Here is a 14,730-nt window from a genome sequence, read left to right as displayed (position 1 = left end):
CTTTTGGGTTTTCACGGAGGCTTCATTATGTAGGCATGATAGATTAAGCCACCAGCCACTGGTGACTGATTCAAACTCCCACCTTCTCCACTTCCAGGAAGTCTGAAGAGTGGGGCTGAAAGTTCCAACCTTCTAATCACGGGGTTGGTTTTCCTCGAAAACAGCCCCCATCCTTAGGTGAAGTCCAAAAGTCGCCTCATTAACATAAGCAAGATACCTTTATCTCATCACTTAAGAAATTCCAAGGTTTTTAGGAGTTCTGTGCCAGGAAAGGGAGGAAGTTTATATATATATATATATATATATATATATATATATATATATATATATATATATATATATATATATATTAGTATAAATCAAAATATCACAATACTGTTCATAGCTGTCTCCCCATAGCGTAGGTAACTGATAATATCAATGAAAAAAACATCATTTTTGTGCTTATTTAAACTGGAGAAAAGATGACAAAACAGGCCCTTAGTATTCAATGAGCTAAACAATTATTAGCAAAGAGTACAAATATGAGTACAAGAGAGACACCTCACAGAGCAATGTCTGTTCTCTGTGTCCCTTCCCCTTCCAGGAGGCCACCTCCTCCAGCCCACACACCTGGTGGACACCTCTTCCTCCTGCACTTCTCACACAGTACCCCCAGGGACTGTGGGACAGATAACCTGGCGCCATGAAGACCGCTGACTGCAGAGGCAGACAGACTGGGGTTGAGAGCAAGGTGCCACCACCGCTTACTGCCTGCTGTGAAGCAGTGTACACCCTCTCAGAACCTGCTTCCTCACCTGTAAACATATTCCCTACCTGGAGGGCTACTGCAAGGTGAGAGAAAGTGTATGTGAAGCTCCTAGCACAGTGATGGCGAACCTATGACACGCGTGTCAGAGCTGACACGTGAACTCATTTTTTTGGTTGATTTTTCTTTGTTAAATGGCATCCTATATAATAAAAAAGAAACATGCAAATTAACTGTCCCTCTGCTATGCTCAAGCCACGCCCATAAGCCGTGCCCATAAGCTACACCCACCAGCCAATGAGGAGTGGGTATGCAAATTAACCCAACAAAGATGGCAGGTAATTTACATACACAGAGCAGAGTGGGAGAGCCGGCAGCTTGGGGGGACGTAGCTCCCTTGGTCGCTCCCTGGGTCGCTCCCATGGGGGGACAGGGCTCCCTCAGTCAGGGAAAACCCAGAGAGTGGGGGGGACAAGGAATTCTGGGAATAGTAATTTTGGTGACAGCCCCAGGACCGGAAGCAGAAGCCCAGAGCTGGGGGAGCACCAGGAATGCTGGGAATCATAGTTCTCCTAGATACTAGAGCAAAGTGAACCTGGAGCAAGTTACTGTTGTGGTTGGGGATGGAGGGAAAGCAAAGGTGAGAGACATAAGTAAAACCAAAGTGTCTAGGAAAAATTAAAGGGAAGATATCCTAAAACTTCCAGGAAATCTCCACCAATGGAGCAAAGAAAAATAAAAAGACTCTATTATTTTGTGAGCAACAAACCAAACTGGGTTGGGGGTCTCAGACAATTCGCTCATATGATTGAAAAGACAGACAGAAACTCCCATATTGGAGAGGGTACAGGTGGGCTGAGGGAACCCCCTCTCCCCCCCTCCCCCAGTGCACGAATCTTCGTGCACCGGGCCCCTAGTTTAAATATATAAAATAAATATCAAAAATATAAGTCTTTGTTTTACTATGGTTGCAAATATCAAAAAATTTCTATATGTGACACAGCACCAGAGTTAAGTTAGGGATTTTCAAAATGCTGACAAGCCGAGCTCAAAAGGTTCGCCATCACTGGCCTAGCACGTGGTATGCAGCTGTCACTCAAGGAGTAACTATCACCCTCGCTGCCATCGAATGAACTGCTGCCACACTGTTTTCTCTCAGGGTTGGCCAAACATATTTAACTGTGAGAATAACTTCAATCGAAATGAAAGGTGATGGGTAGTCTGTGAGCCCTATAATAAGTAATTACAATAACAATAGTTAACACCTGAGCACTTACTATTACCAGGCTGAATGCTTTATCTACAGTAGTAGCTCCTTTATTCCTAAACTCAAGACAAAGATCGTATTTTATCAATTCTAAGAAGCATATTCTGTTCACATTTTAACATCCCTGATATGGGGACAATTCTTTGTGATAGGCAGAATGTCCCCACCCCGCAAGATATCTATGTTCTAATCCCTGGAACCTGTGCCTATGTTCTGTAAGGAGGCAAAAGGGACTTCGCAGTGTAATTAAGGTTACAGATCTTAACGCAGGGGGAGTAGCCTCGATGATCTAGGTGGGCCCAATCGAATCAAATGAGCTTTTTTTGTTTGTTTGTTTGTTTGTTTACAAGAGAGAATTTTCTCTGGCGAGGGAGGTGCAGAAGGGCACCTCAAAGATATTCCAGGCACAAGAAGGGGTGCTACTGTTGGCTCTGAGATTGTACGGTCCAAGTGCAAGGACCAGGGAGAGGCTTCTCAGAGCTGAAGGTGGCCTCAAGCTGACAGCCAGCAAAGAGGCAGACCTCAGTCCCACAAAGCAAGGAACTGGATTCTACCAACAAGCTAAATGACCCCCGAAAGGATTCTTCCCGAAGATTCCCAGTGCGATTTCGGCTGTGTAAAACCCAGAGCAGAGAAGCCGGCCGAAGACTATGAGATAACACACGGGTCTTGTTTTAAGCTGCTACATTTCTGGTAATGCATTACGGCAGCCACAGAAAACTAACACACTCTTACAGTTGATGTGGGTTATAGCTGAATGGGCAATTTTTTCTCTTTGTGGCACACAGAATAATGTCACGTCTCATAATGGATGGCATCTTAGACTTGTTGAAATATGGTGATATTAACTCTATTTTGAAAATGGGCCAAATTATCCGAGAGATCAGGTGACTTGCCCAGGTGATTTGGGCTGCGTTAGCTCTAAACCAGTGGTTCTCAACCTTGGCTGCACATTAGAATCACCTGGGAATTTTTTTAAAATCCTGATTTCTGGGCCTCATCCTCTGGAAATTCTGTTTCTTTGTTATGGGGTGAGGCCACATTAGTAACAAAGAAACAGAATTTCCGGAGGATGAGGCCCAGAAATCAGGATTTTTAAAAGATTCCCAGGGAGGAGAAACCAAGATGGCGGCATAGGTTAACGCCGGAGATTGCTGCCTCGAACAACCAATTCAAGGGTACACCTAAAAGACGGAACGAACATCATCCAGAACCACAGGAAGGCTGGCTGAGTGGAAATTCTACAATTAGGAGGAAAGAGAATATCATACCCAGACTCAGAGGAGGCGCAGTGCTGAAGTGAAATACTCAGGTGCAGAGTGCGCGCTCGGAGCGGGCTGGCAGCGGAGGGCGAGGTTGTTGTTTTCAATCGGGAGGGAGTTTCAGACTCTGAGCTCCAGATCCGGGAGAGTCTCTAGGGACCCAGACTCAAACGGGAGAAGCGGGACTGTCTGGCTTCGGTCGGAACTCGAAGGCAGCTTTCTCTCCGAGGTTTGCAGCGGTTGCTGGGACTCTGTGAGGCAGAGCACCTAGGGACAGAACTGAGAGCAGCCATAACTGCTCGCTCCGCCCGCCCTGTTTGATCCAGTGCGACCTGCCCCGCCCAAGCCCTGCACAGAGCCATTTGCCAGATAGCCTCAGGCAAAGGCTAGATTAGCACCTCCCCAGAGGACAGAAGTTTTCCCACTGCAGACACAGCTGACTCTCATAGCCAGTTGGCCTGGAGGTCAAATCCCCCCAGTATTAACTACAACAATCAAGGTTTAACTACAACAAGACTGTGCATAAAGACCACTAGGGGGTGCACCAAGAAAGCATAAAAAATAATGCGGAGACAAAGAAACAGGACAAAATTGTCAATGGAAGATATAGAGTTCAGAACCACACTTTTAAGGTCTCTCAAGAACTGTTTAGAAGCCGCCGATAAACTTAATGAGATCTACAAGAAAACTAATGAGACCCTCGATGTTATATTGGGGAACCAACTAGAAATTAAGCATACATGAATATTATACAGACTCCCGACAGCAGACCAGAGGAGCGCAAGAATCAAGTCAAAGATTTGAAATGCGAAGAAGCAAAAAACACCCAACTGGAAAAGCAAAATGATCACAAAGACCTGGCCAAGAGCCCAATTTAGCAGTTAAACAAAAACAAACAAACAGTACGGCATGTTAGGTACCTGTAGTAGCATTTGTCCATCCACTATCAATGGAGCACTTCAAGGTGCTAGGTCAACATTCTAGATATTGGCGACAGAGCAACAGACCATGAACCTGTCCTATGGAGTGACCCTATAGTGGGGAGAGCAACACTCAGTGACAGGGAAAGAGAAGCACCAGGAGAAAACAATAAGCCCCCAGAGAGCTGAAAAGCAACTCCCACCAAAATCAGAATCCACATATTCAGAAGCTGGCAAGGGAGCACTGGGCCTGGGAGACCAGGTCCTCCTTTCCGGAGCTAAGTGTAGGCACTCTGAGGAGAGGTTTTCATTATCACTGTTGAGAAGTTTCCTTGTTGTTGTTGTTTGTTTGTTTGTTTTGATGGAGATGTCAGCTAACTTTATGAATTTCTAAATGCAAACAAACAAAAGCACAGTCTATGTCAGTGATGGCGAACCTTTTGAGCTCAGCGTGTCAGCATTTTGAAAAACCCTAACTTAACTCTGGTGCCGTGTCACATATAGAAATTTTTTGATATTTGCAACCATAGTAAAACAAAGACTTATATTTTTGATATTTATTTTATATATTTAAATGCCATTTAACAAAGAAAAATCAACCAAAAAAATGAGTTCGCGTGTCACCTCTGACACGCGTGTCATAGGTTCGCCATCACTGGTCTATGTCCTAACCTGTAAGTTCTCTCTCGATGGATTTCATTTTTAAACAGAGGAAAACTAATGTACATTACACTAGCATCCCAACAGCTGACTGAAAGAACATCTCAGAAAGAAAGATGATTGTGTGCAACTCCAACTCCACACCTGTTGTTCAAATCCTGAACTTTGGCCGGTCTCCTCGCATTGTACTTTTACTTTCTCTTCTCTTTCACCTTGGAAATGGAGTAAACAGCTCTCTGTGAGATCAAAGGGAGAGAGGAGCCCACTTTAGCAGATTAAAAATGCGGCGTGTGTAACCTTTCCGGAGAGGCATGTAAATGGAAAACTCCACATTTCTTAAGAGATTTTGCAGAAAGTACCATTGGAATTTATATAGTCTCAACCCCTCTCTCTTGTTTTTGTTGGAGAGGGAGAAATTCTAGACTAGAAGATCATCCTCATAAAGGTTTTGGAGAAGCTTCAGTTTAATAATACCATTAGCTGAAAACTATTTATAAATCAGACATTAGCGACTGGCAGAAAACCCTACTTTCCACTTCTCTCAATTTTGCGCTGACAATCTGGCAGCCAACTTCTACCCGTAGGCCCAAAAGAGCCATCACATTCTGAAGTCAGTATTTAAGAGATTTTGACAGCAGTGTAGGCAAGAGTCTTGCTTCAGGAAGAAAGGCCAATAAATGCCCACAGGAGAATCAACAGGTGTGAACAGCACACAAGAAAAGATGTACAAATGGCCCCCAACCCCCACCTACTCATCATTTGAAAATGTTACCAAAGTTACCATTTCCTCCTAAACAGATTAAGAAAAATGAGATGACACACTTCTTGCTGGTGGGGCTGTGGGGAGACAGGCCAGCCAGTAACACATCGCCTGTGGGAGGGCAATATGAGTCAGCCCTTCCAGAGGGGGATAAATGAGCCCTGTGATTCAGCAGCTCACTTCTGGGAATCCGGCTTTTAGGTACACCTGCACAACGGCAAAATGACTTATTACACCTTTATTTGTTGCAGCACAGTTTGTAATAGCAAAAGGCTGGGAATACTCCAAAGGCCCAGTAATAGAGATTGGCCAAATAAATTATGGTCCATCCACACAATGGAAGACTATTATGCTGAGAGAGAGAGAGAACAGAGCGAGAGCGAGACTGAGAGAGACCTCAATGTGCTGAGCTGAGACTTCCAGGACATACGGCTAATTTTAGAAAGCAAGGCACAGAAGAGTATTTATAATACATCGGAAGAGTATACATAATACGCTGTCTTTTGTGAAAGGAGGAAGAATAAAAATATATATTCTTATTTGATTGTATTTACAGGTTGCTATGTAGAGAGTGTGGAAAAGGCGTGGCTGAGAGGGGAGCAAGCTGTCTCAGTGTGAACCTTTTGATAGGGTTGTAAGGTTCTTGGGGACAATATAAATATATTGCCTATTTTAAGCCATTTTTCATACGAGTGTGAAGAACAAGACAAGACCAGCTTGGAAGACACAAGGCTACGGAGTTTAGCTCAGGGATCTGGGAAACCTGGGTGACGGCAGGTGAGTTCTCAAGTCAGTAAATCAGAGGAAGCTGGGTCCAGAGTTCAGGAGGTGAGCAGAGTGAACATGGAGAGTTGATCTCTGCCCTGTTTTATTTTACCTGCTGGGTGTGGGTTGTCCCTGGGCCCTCTGATGTTCATTACAGCCAGGAGGAAGTCACAGACCTGTGGGTGAATGGGAGGCACTAGGGTTGCCTCCTAGGCAGCATGCCAGGAGCATTTATTTGCTCTCTGGATGTGGACAGTAATGGCTAAAGCACACCGCTCATCAAATATTTATGTTAAAAAAAAAAAAAAAAGAGGGCAAAGCATGTGCTGGAATAGGAATATTCTGCTTAATTCGACAGAGAAATATTCCTGAAAAGTTGAGACTCCTGGAATTTTGTAAAATCAAATCATACTGTAAATGCAACAGGTTAAGTTTGTAATCTTAAAAAAAACCCTATAGGGAATCCTTGTTAGGGATTGTTCTCTTCTGCTATTTGTTTTGGGAATCAGAGTTTGCCTGAAGAAAGCTGCATTTAACCAGATTAAATGTGAAAGGCGTTCACCTTTCTATGCCTGTGGGCTTTTCCCATAAGGTGCAGCCTCTCCACGAAACAGTAGAAGACCAAGGCCCGAAGTACAAACCTTCATCCTCAGAACCACTGTCTTAGCAGTTCGACCCACTAAACATGGCTGATCCTACCTGCTGTGCAGATCACCTCCCAGGAGAGGAGCCAGGAGAGGGAAGTTACTTCTGAGAGTAGGTTTTCTAAGGGATCAACTTAAAAGAGAAGGCCTGCAAGAAGCACCAGCTGGCACTGGGGATACGGACACGGACGGACACATACACACTCCCTTTCTTAGTTTTTGGTAGCTTTAGCAACAAGGCTCCCTACTTGTTACCCCCTAACCCAGAAAAGTCTTTTCACACAAGAAGCAGCGCTCATAAGTTCCAAAGCCTCCTAAGGCCACTGTCCATTGCATCCTGTCCCAAAGGGGAGAGCCCGCTGCTGGTCAATAAATAACATGAACCCCTGTGCCCATTCCCAGGAGTCAGCAACTGCATTCCCTTCATCAGGTGGACTACAAAAGGGGTGCAGGGACCCCGGTATGTGTCAGGTAACACTAAGCATGTTGTTGGCATTTAACCAACAGTCAGCAATGTCAACATCACCCCGAGTGCAAGTCTTAGGAAATGATGAATTGAAGCCTGTCACAGGGACCATGAACCACTGAACCGGCATTCCTAGCCAATACAATCAATTTTACTTTTTTGATTAAAAAAGAACAGTGGCTCATGCACGTGGCTGGCACACGCTATAGAGAACATGCTTTATTCCTTCGTTCCACTGGTATTTATTAAGAATCCACATGTGTCAGACTCTGCTGGCTCATGGCATTCAAGGGCTGGAGGGGCTGTGAGAGGCAGTGCGACTGCTGACCACATCACAACTTTGTGTGCGTTAGAGAGGCAACCCCTCCCAGTGGACCTGGCCTTGTGGGCTTGATGGCATCAGAAAGAAGTGTCCCTTCCTCTGGCAGAGGCAGCCTGAGCCAGAACACACGGTTTCCTTAAGAAGATTTGTGTTACCACTTGTTCCCTTGGCCAGCACTCTTGGGCAGTGAATACCCTGAACATGGGTTCAAGACAGCCCTGTCAAGAAGTCACAATCCAATCCTTCTGCTCCTTGGCCAGACATCCAACCCTCCCTAACAATTTGTCTAAGCAGCCGATCATGACCTCATACACCCATGTGAAGATGGTCTCATGTACCAGCAACAGACTAATAACTCAAAGGTTTCGGTACAGGTCAGGCACCAAGTCTGCTGGTTTCAACACTTGTCCAATTTGCCTGAGATTCGGGTTGACTAAACTGGTTTGATGGTTTTATATCAATCCTCTTTCCATCCTTAGGTTTATTTAGCTCGTGTTGAGAACTAAACCATGTTCCTTCACAGTAATTTCTTCCTGAAAAGCAGACAAAATTTGAGGTCACTGCAAGCTTGGGGCCTTAGTCAAAGGGTCCCCAGTAGAGCTGAGGGCTTACTATCCAGTGCTCAGGGACATCTTGGCTGGTAATCTGCAGCTAAATAAAAGCCTGATTATTTTACATCAGCATGGGGCACGGCTACAGTGTTTTGGACAGGTTCAAGCCTTGGACTGAGGAGAGGGCACAGTCCTCTCATTGCCACGGGCAAGTCCCAGCTTGGAGGGCAGAGCCTTCCCAGCACAATTATAGCCAACAGCTATAGTGGTAAGCTTGAACCTGTGGTCCGAACACGTGGCCCCACGTGCCTGAGTGATGTGGGCTTGATATAGTTCAGGTGCATGGAGTTGAGTAAGGATTGAAACCCAGGAGAATGTTTGTAAACATCTTGATCACACCCTTACTTTGCCTCGTGACATCTGCTATAAAATAAAGACAGGGCTTGTGGGCGCTGGCGCTGTCCATCAGAGGGGCAACGTCCCACCGAGACCCAGCTTACATTCTCATGTCTGCCTTTCTAAGCCTTTCATCGCCCCCACTCAGGGTCACTGAACCAGGCGGAGCTGGCATGAGTATGCCATGACCGTGCCGGCTCCCCACACATCAGAAAAGTCAAAATTCCACCCCCCAGGGCTCATGCTGGTTTGCATACAGCTATCCCCAGTGGTTCTCAACCTGTGGGTCGCGACCCCTTCGGCCGGTCGAACGACCCTTTCACAGGGGTCGCCTAAGACCATCCTGCAGATCAGATATTTACATTACGATTCATAACAGTAGCAACATTACAGTTGTGAAGTAGCAACGAAAATAATTTTATGGTTGGGTCACAACATGAGGAACTGTATTTAAAGGGCCAGAAGGTTGGGAACCACTGAGCTATCGGAATGAAGGCAACTCTCTATATACAGAATGCAAGCGCAGAGCGGAAGGCTGATTCAGAACCCACTCCAGTGAGCATTTGTGAGGACGCCAACCCAAGTCAAATCAAAAGTTACGCTTCCTCCTGAGTCAACCAAACGGGATCTACATCAATTACATGACGTTGACTGCAAGGGAAATGAATGATAGTCTGTTCCGTAAGAAAGCACACAGGGATGTAAGGCCTCCTATCGCCCTGGCTCCAAAGTCACCTGCTTACAATCAGAGAAGGAGGAAAACTGCAAAAGATTGTTAGCCACTGATTTACTAAGAAATTCTTCTTTCAGCTATTAATTCTCCAGCAGAGTTGAAAGTATGAACAGTCTTAAGAGTTTGCAACACCCTGGTTTTTATTATACAGTAATCCTCTGAAATGCAGGCCCATTAAAAGAAGACAAAAACCCTCCCTGTCAGAGGATGGTAACCAGACACTCACAGCTAGCACTTTTACGACACCCAATAAAGCCTGACATGATGAACCAAACATTTAAGTGACACTAGAAATGATTTTCAAGAGAATAAGTGGAATAATTCAGCCAGAAGTAACCCTCAGTCAAATCACCTCCACTCTCTGCCCAGGATCCAAGCCACCTGCTCATTATTCACCTTTCATTCCTAAAAGAGGAAAAGGGGTGAGGACCTATTGGTATGAGCTGGTTCTAGAATAGGACTTAGCAGGCCAGTTCCTTCATCTGGACTCTCAAGCCCTCTTTGGGAATGCAGGGGAGGGAGAGGCTGGTTTCACAGATCACTTCAGGCCTGCTGGGTCTCTGACATAATTCTCGAAATGTCAACATCTACGTCTGAAGAAGGGTGAGACCAACGAAAGGCAATGATAATTCTCAGGCGGATCATCCCAACCCTAAGAGAAGCTGGACGCACCTCCACTTCAGCTCTTAGCACAGCGCTGAGTGGGGCGTGGAGTTGAACAACTTGGGGTCGACTTGTGGTCTGGCCACTGAGGGAGCTTGGCTCCCTCCTTCTCAGCCGAGAAGACCGAGCAAGACCATGTATGTAAAGGGCTTAGACCTGGGCCCAGGATGTAGAAAAGCTCAATAAACGGAGTCACACAATTCTGCCGGAAGTATTTTTTAGCTATCGAACTTTCCTGTTAAATTAAGTGCACTGTGTCTTCTTCATGACTGTCTGGCAGGCATCTGACACGCTGAAGGTGCTGTGTCACTCGTTAATGCAGTGACAACTTCCATAGTCAAGGTTGTTGGACTAGGTCTGTATACGGAGCCTAATTGCAAACATCTCATAAAAGATAAACCTGCAAACTTGTAAAAGAACCTTTCTTGTACTGCTGAACAGTTCCCACTACCAAGGTTTTGACATTTAACTGCTATGTGGGCTGGTGTTTTTTTCTAAAACAGTAACAAAATCCTGCTATTTGTAGCTAATAAATCAGAACTTTCACTGAGTAACTGTTACACAAATGGATTACTTTTAATATATATTAGAGGCCCGGTGCACAAATTCCTGCACCAGTGTGGTCCCTCGGCCTGGCCTGCGGGATCAGGCCAAAACAGGCTCTCCCATATCCCCCAAGGGGTTTCGGATTGTGAGAGGGCACAGGCCAGGCCAAGGGACCCCACTGGTGCATGATCAGGGCTAGGGAGGGACGCAGGAGGTTGGCCAGCAGGAGAGGGACCGTGGGAGGGCTCCAGGGCATGTCCGGCCGTCTTACTCAGTCCTGATGGGCCAGACCCCAGCAGCAAGCTAACCTACCAGTCGGAGCATCTGCCCCCTGATGGTCAGTGCACATCATAGTGAGCAGTTGAGCAGCCTTAGCATATCACTAGCATATTACGCATTAATTGGTTGAATGGCTGACTGGATGACCAGACACATAGCATATTAGGCTATTATTATATAGGATTCATGCTCATTGGGGAAAATGGAGAGAGAAAAGGGAAAAAGCACCAGAATCCCATCATCCATTTGTCTGGATGTTCTTCTAGACTTTCTGTTTATACACACGCTTTTTTAAACCTGGTTGTAATTGTAATAATGCACTATAACTGTGCACACTGCCCTTTCCCTACTTAACCTAGAAAACATGGACTTCATGGATTATTGATTTCTTTTAAGTTTCTAATAAGAAAGGAAAATAAGATTGAGGTCTAGGAGGATTAAATTGTGTCACATTTCACATTTAAAAGATGCAATGACAATTGCCTAAGTATATTCTCTTACTTCATAAGTACTGCTTGGCAGGATTTTTTTAAAAATACTGAGCTTTGTTAGATTTTTGGGAAACACTGAAATATTGTACAGTTGTTTTTCTGTTACAAAAATAATACATGCTCATTATATAACATTTAGAAAGAAAATTTCAGTAAGTAATAATTTAACAGTAATATTTGTTGAACATAGTCTATGTATCAGGCACTGTTCTGAATGCTTTAGACAGATTGATTCATGACTTCCTCACAACACCTCATTGAAGCACAGAGATATTAAGTAACTTGCCACACTCTACACACCTCGAGGCAGGAGCCAGGAATCCATCACTATGCTACGATGTTCTAGGAGTAAAAAGAATCACTAATTTATTCAGTCAAGTCCTCCACTGCTTCAGAGTACAATGTGATAGGCAAGAAATGATTCATAACTACATTACACCCTTGACAGCTATTTTAAAATATTATAAAGCACCATCTCTGTGTCCCTGTGGGACAATTAGTAAAATGAGAAGCCGTGTGTGGCATGAGCTATGATCCCAGTCAGTGCAATCCTTTGCACCCAATGTACATTAAGAAAAACAACAGGCGCTTATAAAAGGGTTTGTTTTGAAAGATGAAAGCATTTTTTAAAATTTCGCAAATGTTTCAATGATGAGTCGATTTCCTGAATTAACTGAACACGCATTCCCCTGGAAGTTTATAATCAGTCATAAGGCTTTTACAAAACGTTTACTAAACATTCCCAATCAGCCCTAAACACTACTTGTGGCTTATCTGCTGGCACTGGACATCGGTGCCTGAGAAAGTAAATAGCTGGATACCCTTGGGTCACATTTCTTCATATTTTAACTAAAAGTCATACTTGGTTCAAGACAAATACTCCTGTTCCTGGCTTAATTTCCTATACAGGGCTACTACACAGGACTATTTGAAATATAAATTCTCTTTAAATTTAAATATGGTTAATGAAATGTTTCTGACTGCCTAGTCCTAAAAAATACTATACATCCGTAACTTGAACACTAAAAGCATACTGAAACTGTTAATCCATGAATCATAGTTATTCATATCACTGTGGGAGAAACATGACACACATATGTACACAAATAGCTTACACCTATTTATCTACCTTCCTATCTGTAACATCAGGTACCTTCTTTGGAATTTAAAATTACACTATCCAGCATTTCCTGAAGGTTCTGGCTGCCATCTCATAATTTTTCCAAGAGCCTGCTGCCAAAGTCAGCTGGATCAGAAAATATCTAATAATTTCAGACATTTACTGTGTGTTAGGTGCAAAGTGTTTTCCAAAGATTGTTTCATATACTTTCATAAAAACCCTAGAAATAGAGACCACTGTCATCCCCATTTTACAATGCAAACTGAAAAAGGTTAAATAACTGAGATGTGGATCCAGGTCTGTCCGCATAAACCAAAACCCACACCACAAACCACTGTTAAACTGTTTCTCTTCCGAATCAAGCCTCAGAAAAATTTTATTTGACTTCCACAATCTACCTCCCTAGCTTAAGCCTAAGCTTAAGCTGACATATAAAATTAAAAAAGAAAACAACACACCCAATTACAAATCCAACACAATAAATGACATAATTCTAAACGTGAACTTTCGTTTTTCTTGAGTTTATTTGGGCTAACATTGGTTAATAACATCATATAGGTTTCAGGTGTACAATTCTATAATACTTCACATCATCTGTATATTGTATTGTGCATTCACCACCCCAAGTCAAGTCTCCTTTCATCACCATTTATCTTCCCCCAGCCCTCCCCCCGCCTGTGAATGTTCTTTTTTTCTCAGAGGTTTTCAACATAAAAAACAAGAACTAATCTTGAATTAGCTAACCATTTCCTCAAGTGTTTTCACTATGAAGCTCTTAGCTGTCACACCTGACAAACCACTCCTCCTTCAACAAGTGACAACAACACAAGCCTAACACCTCAAATTTTATTGTTAGGGACCTAGTCTTTCAAACCAGCCTGGAACATGCTACTCAGAAAATTTCTATAATATTAATCTTTTCAGTCTCTTGTGAAGCACAGATGCACATATTTATGTATTTCTACACAAATCTAAATGCTATCAGGGTTCAATACCTAGTGAATTACCTGGGTTAAACACAGTAAAAAATACGACTGCAAAAAAAAGATATGACTGCATTTTTCATAAGGTTTAAAGTCGCAGTTCTTATGGCCCGTGCAGTATTTCTTTGGATCTAACCCAAGGTTTTATGATGCTAGTTAACTGTTAGGGAACTTAAAGGGACTGAACATTTGATCCTCAAGTCCTTTTATCATTGAAGTCTCTATAAAACGTTTGATTACTTTGAAAAATCATGAGATGTGTGAATCATTTGTGTTTATTGGGAAGGGGACTTGCTAATACATACAATTTGATTTGAAAAACCACACACAAAAAACAACACACCAGCTCCTGACTTGAATATGATTGTTTTGGCAATAGTAATACCCAACCCTTCACGCCAGCGCTGCCTGCCTTCCTGGTTCTAGGTGAGGGCCGCCATCCTGGAGGATCTACGGGGAGAGCTGAGAAGCAGCAGCGAAGGTGCAGTGCAAGGATTAGCGCTTTAAAAACCACAGCAAACTCCGCTTTTCAAGGAGAGAACACACAGATACAGACCCTGCCTCTGACAACATCCGAAAGATTCATTACAGACAATCTATTCAGACGAAGCTACAACAGCCCCAGGAAATATAAACAGCGTCCATCCGCAAAGACAACGGGGATAGGCGAGGGCAGGGGCGGGGGGGGGGGGGGGGGGGGGGCGGCGGATAACTGATGGGAAGGAAGCTGGTCATGTGAAGTTTCTCCAACTCCACAAGGTCTAATAAATTCTCGGTTTGTTTCCACTCGGAGCAGCCATTAAACGTGCCCTGACACGTGGGTACAGGGGACCTCCCTTTTCTCCGGTTTTGTCCATTTCCTTCTCTCTGCACTTGTTTGTATACAGACAACCACGCCCGGGGACAGGGGTGCCCACAAGATGACAGGCCTCGTCAATTCCTCCCCTTAGATTACCCGATGCCCCAAGTCTGACTCCACGGCAGTGATTTATCGAGAATCACGAGTTCCTTTTCGAAAGTTATGAATGATGTAAGTCAAGTTTACAAGACACAAACGTACGGCGAGGGACAAGTGAGTGTCCGAGACGTGAGCTACAGCATTTGGAAATTAGCTTTCATTGATATGCCCTAGTTAACACTTAAAAATAACAAAA

The 14,730-nt window shown here is 44.0% G+C and overlaps 2 protein-coding genes across 4 annotated transcripts in view; one reads left to right on the top strand and one right to left on the bottom strand.

Annotated features, from left to right (window-relative positions):
• The window catches only part of LOC132229748 (prefoldin subunit 6-like), a 128,085-nt gene that overhangs the window by 98,031 nt on the left and 15,324 nt on the right, over window positions 1-14,730 (top strand). The window lies entirely within an intron of this gene.
• The window catches only part of GNG12 (G protein subunit gamma 12), a 120,610-nt gene that overhangs the window by 104,726 nt on the left and 1,154 nt on the right, over window positions 1-14,730 (bottom strand). The window lies entirely within an intron of this gene.

The sequence above is a fragment of the Myotis daubentonii genome, chromosome 3 (genome assembly GCF_963259705.1).
Source record: "Myotis daubentonii chromosome 3, mMyoDau2.1, whole genome shotgun sequence".
Taxonomy (NCBI): domain Eukaryota; kingdom Metazoa; phylum Chordata; class Mammalia; order Chiroptera; family Vespertilionidae; genus Myotis; species Myotis daubentonii.
Note: the sequence above shows the minus strand (reverse complement) of the source record. Positions and strands in the feature narration are given on the sequence as shown.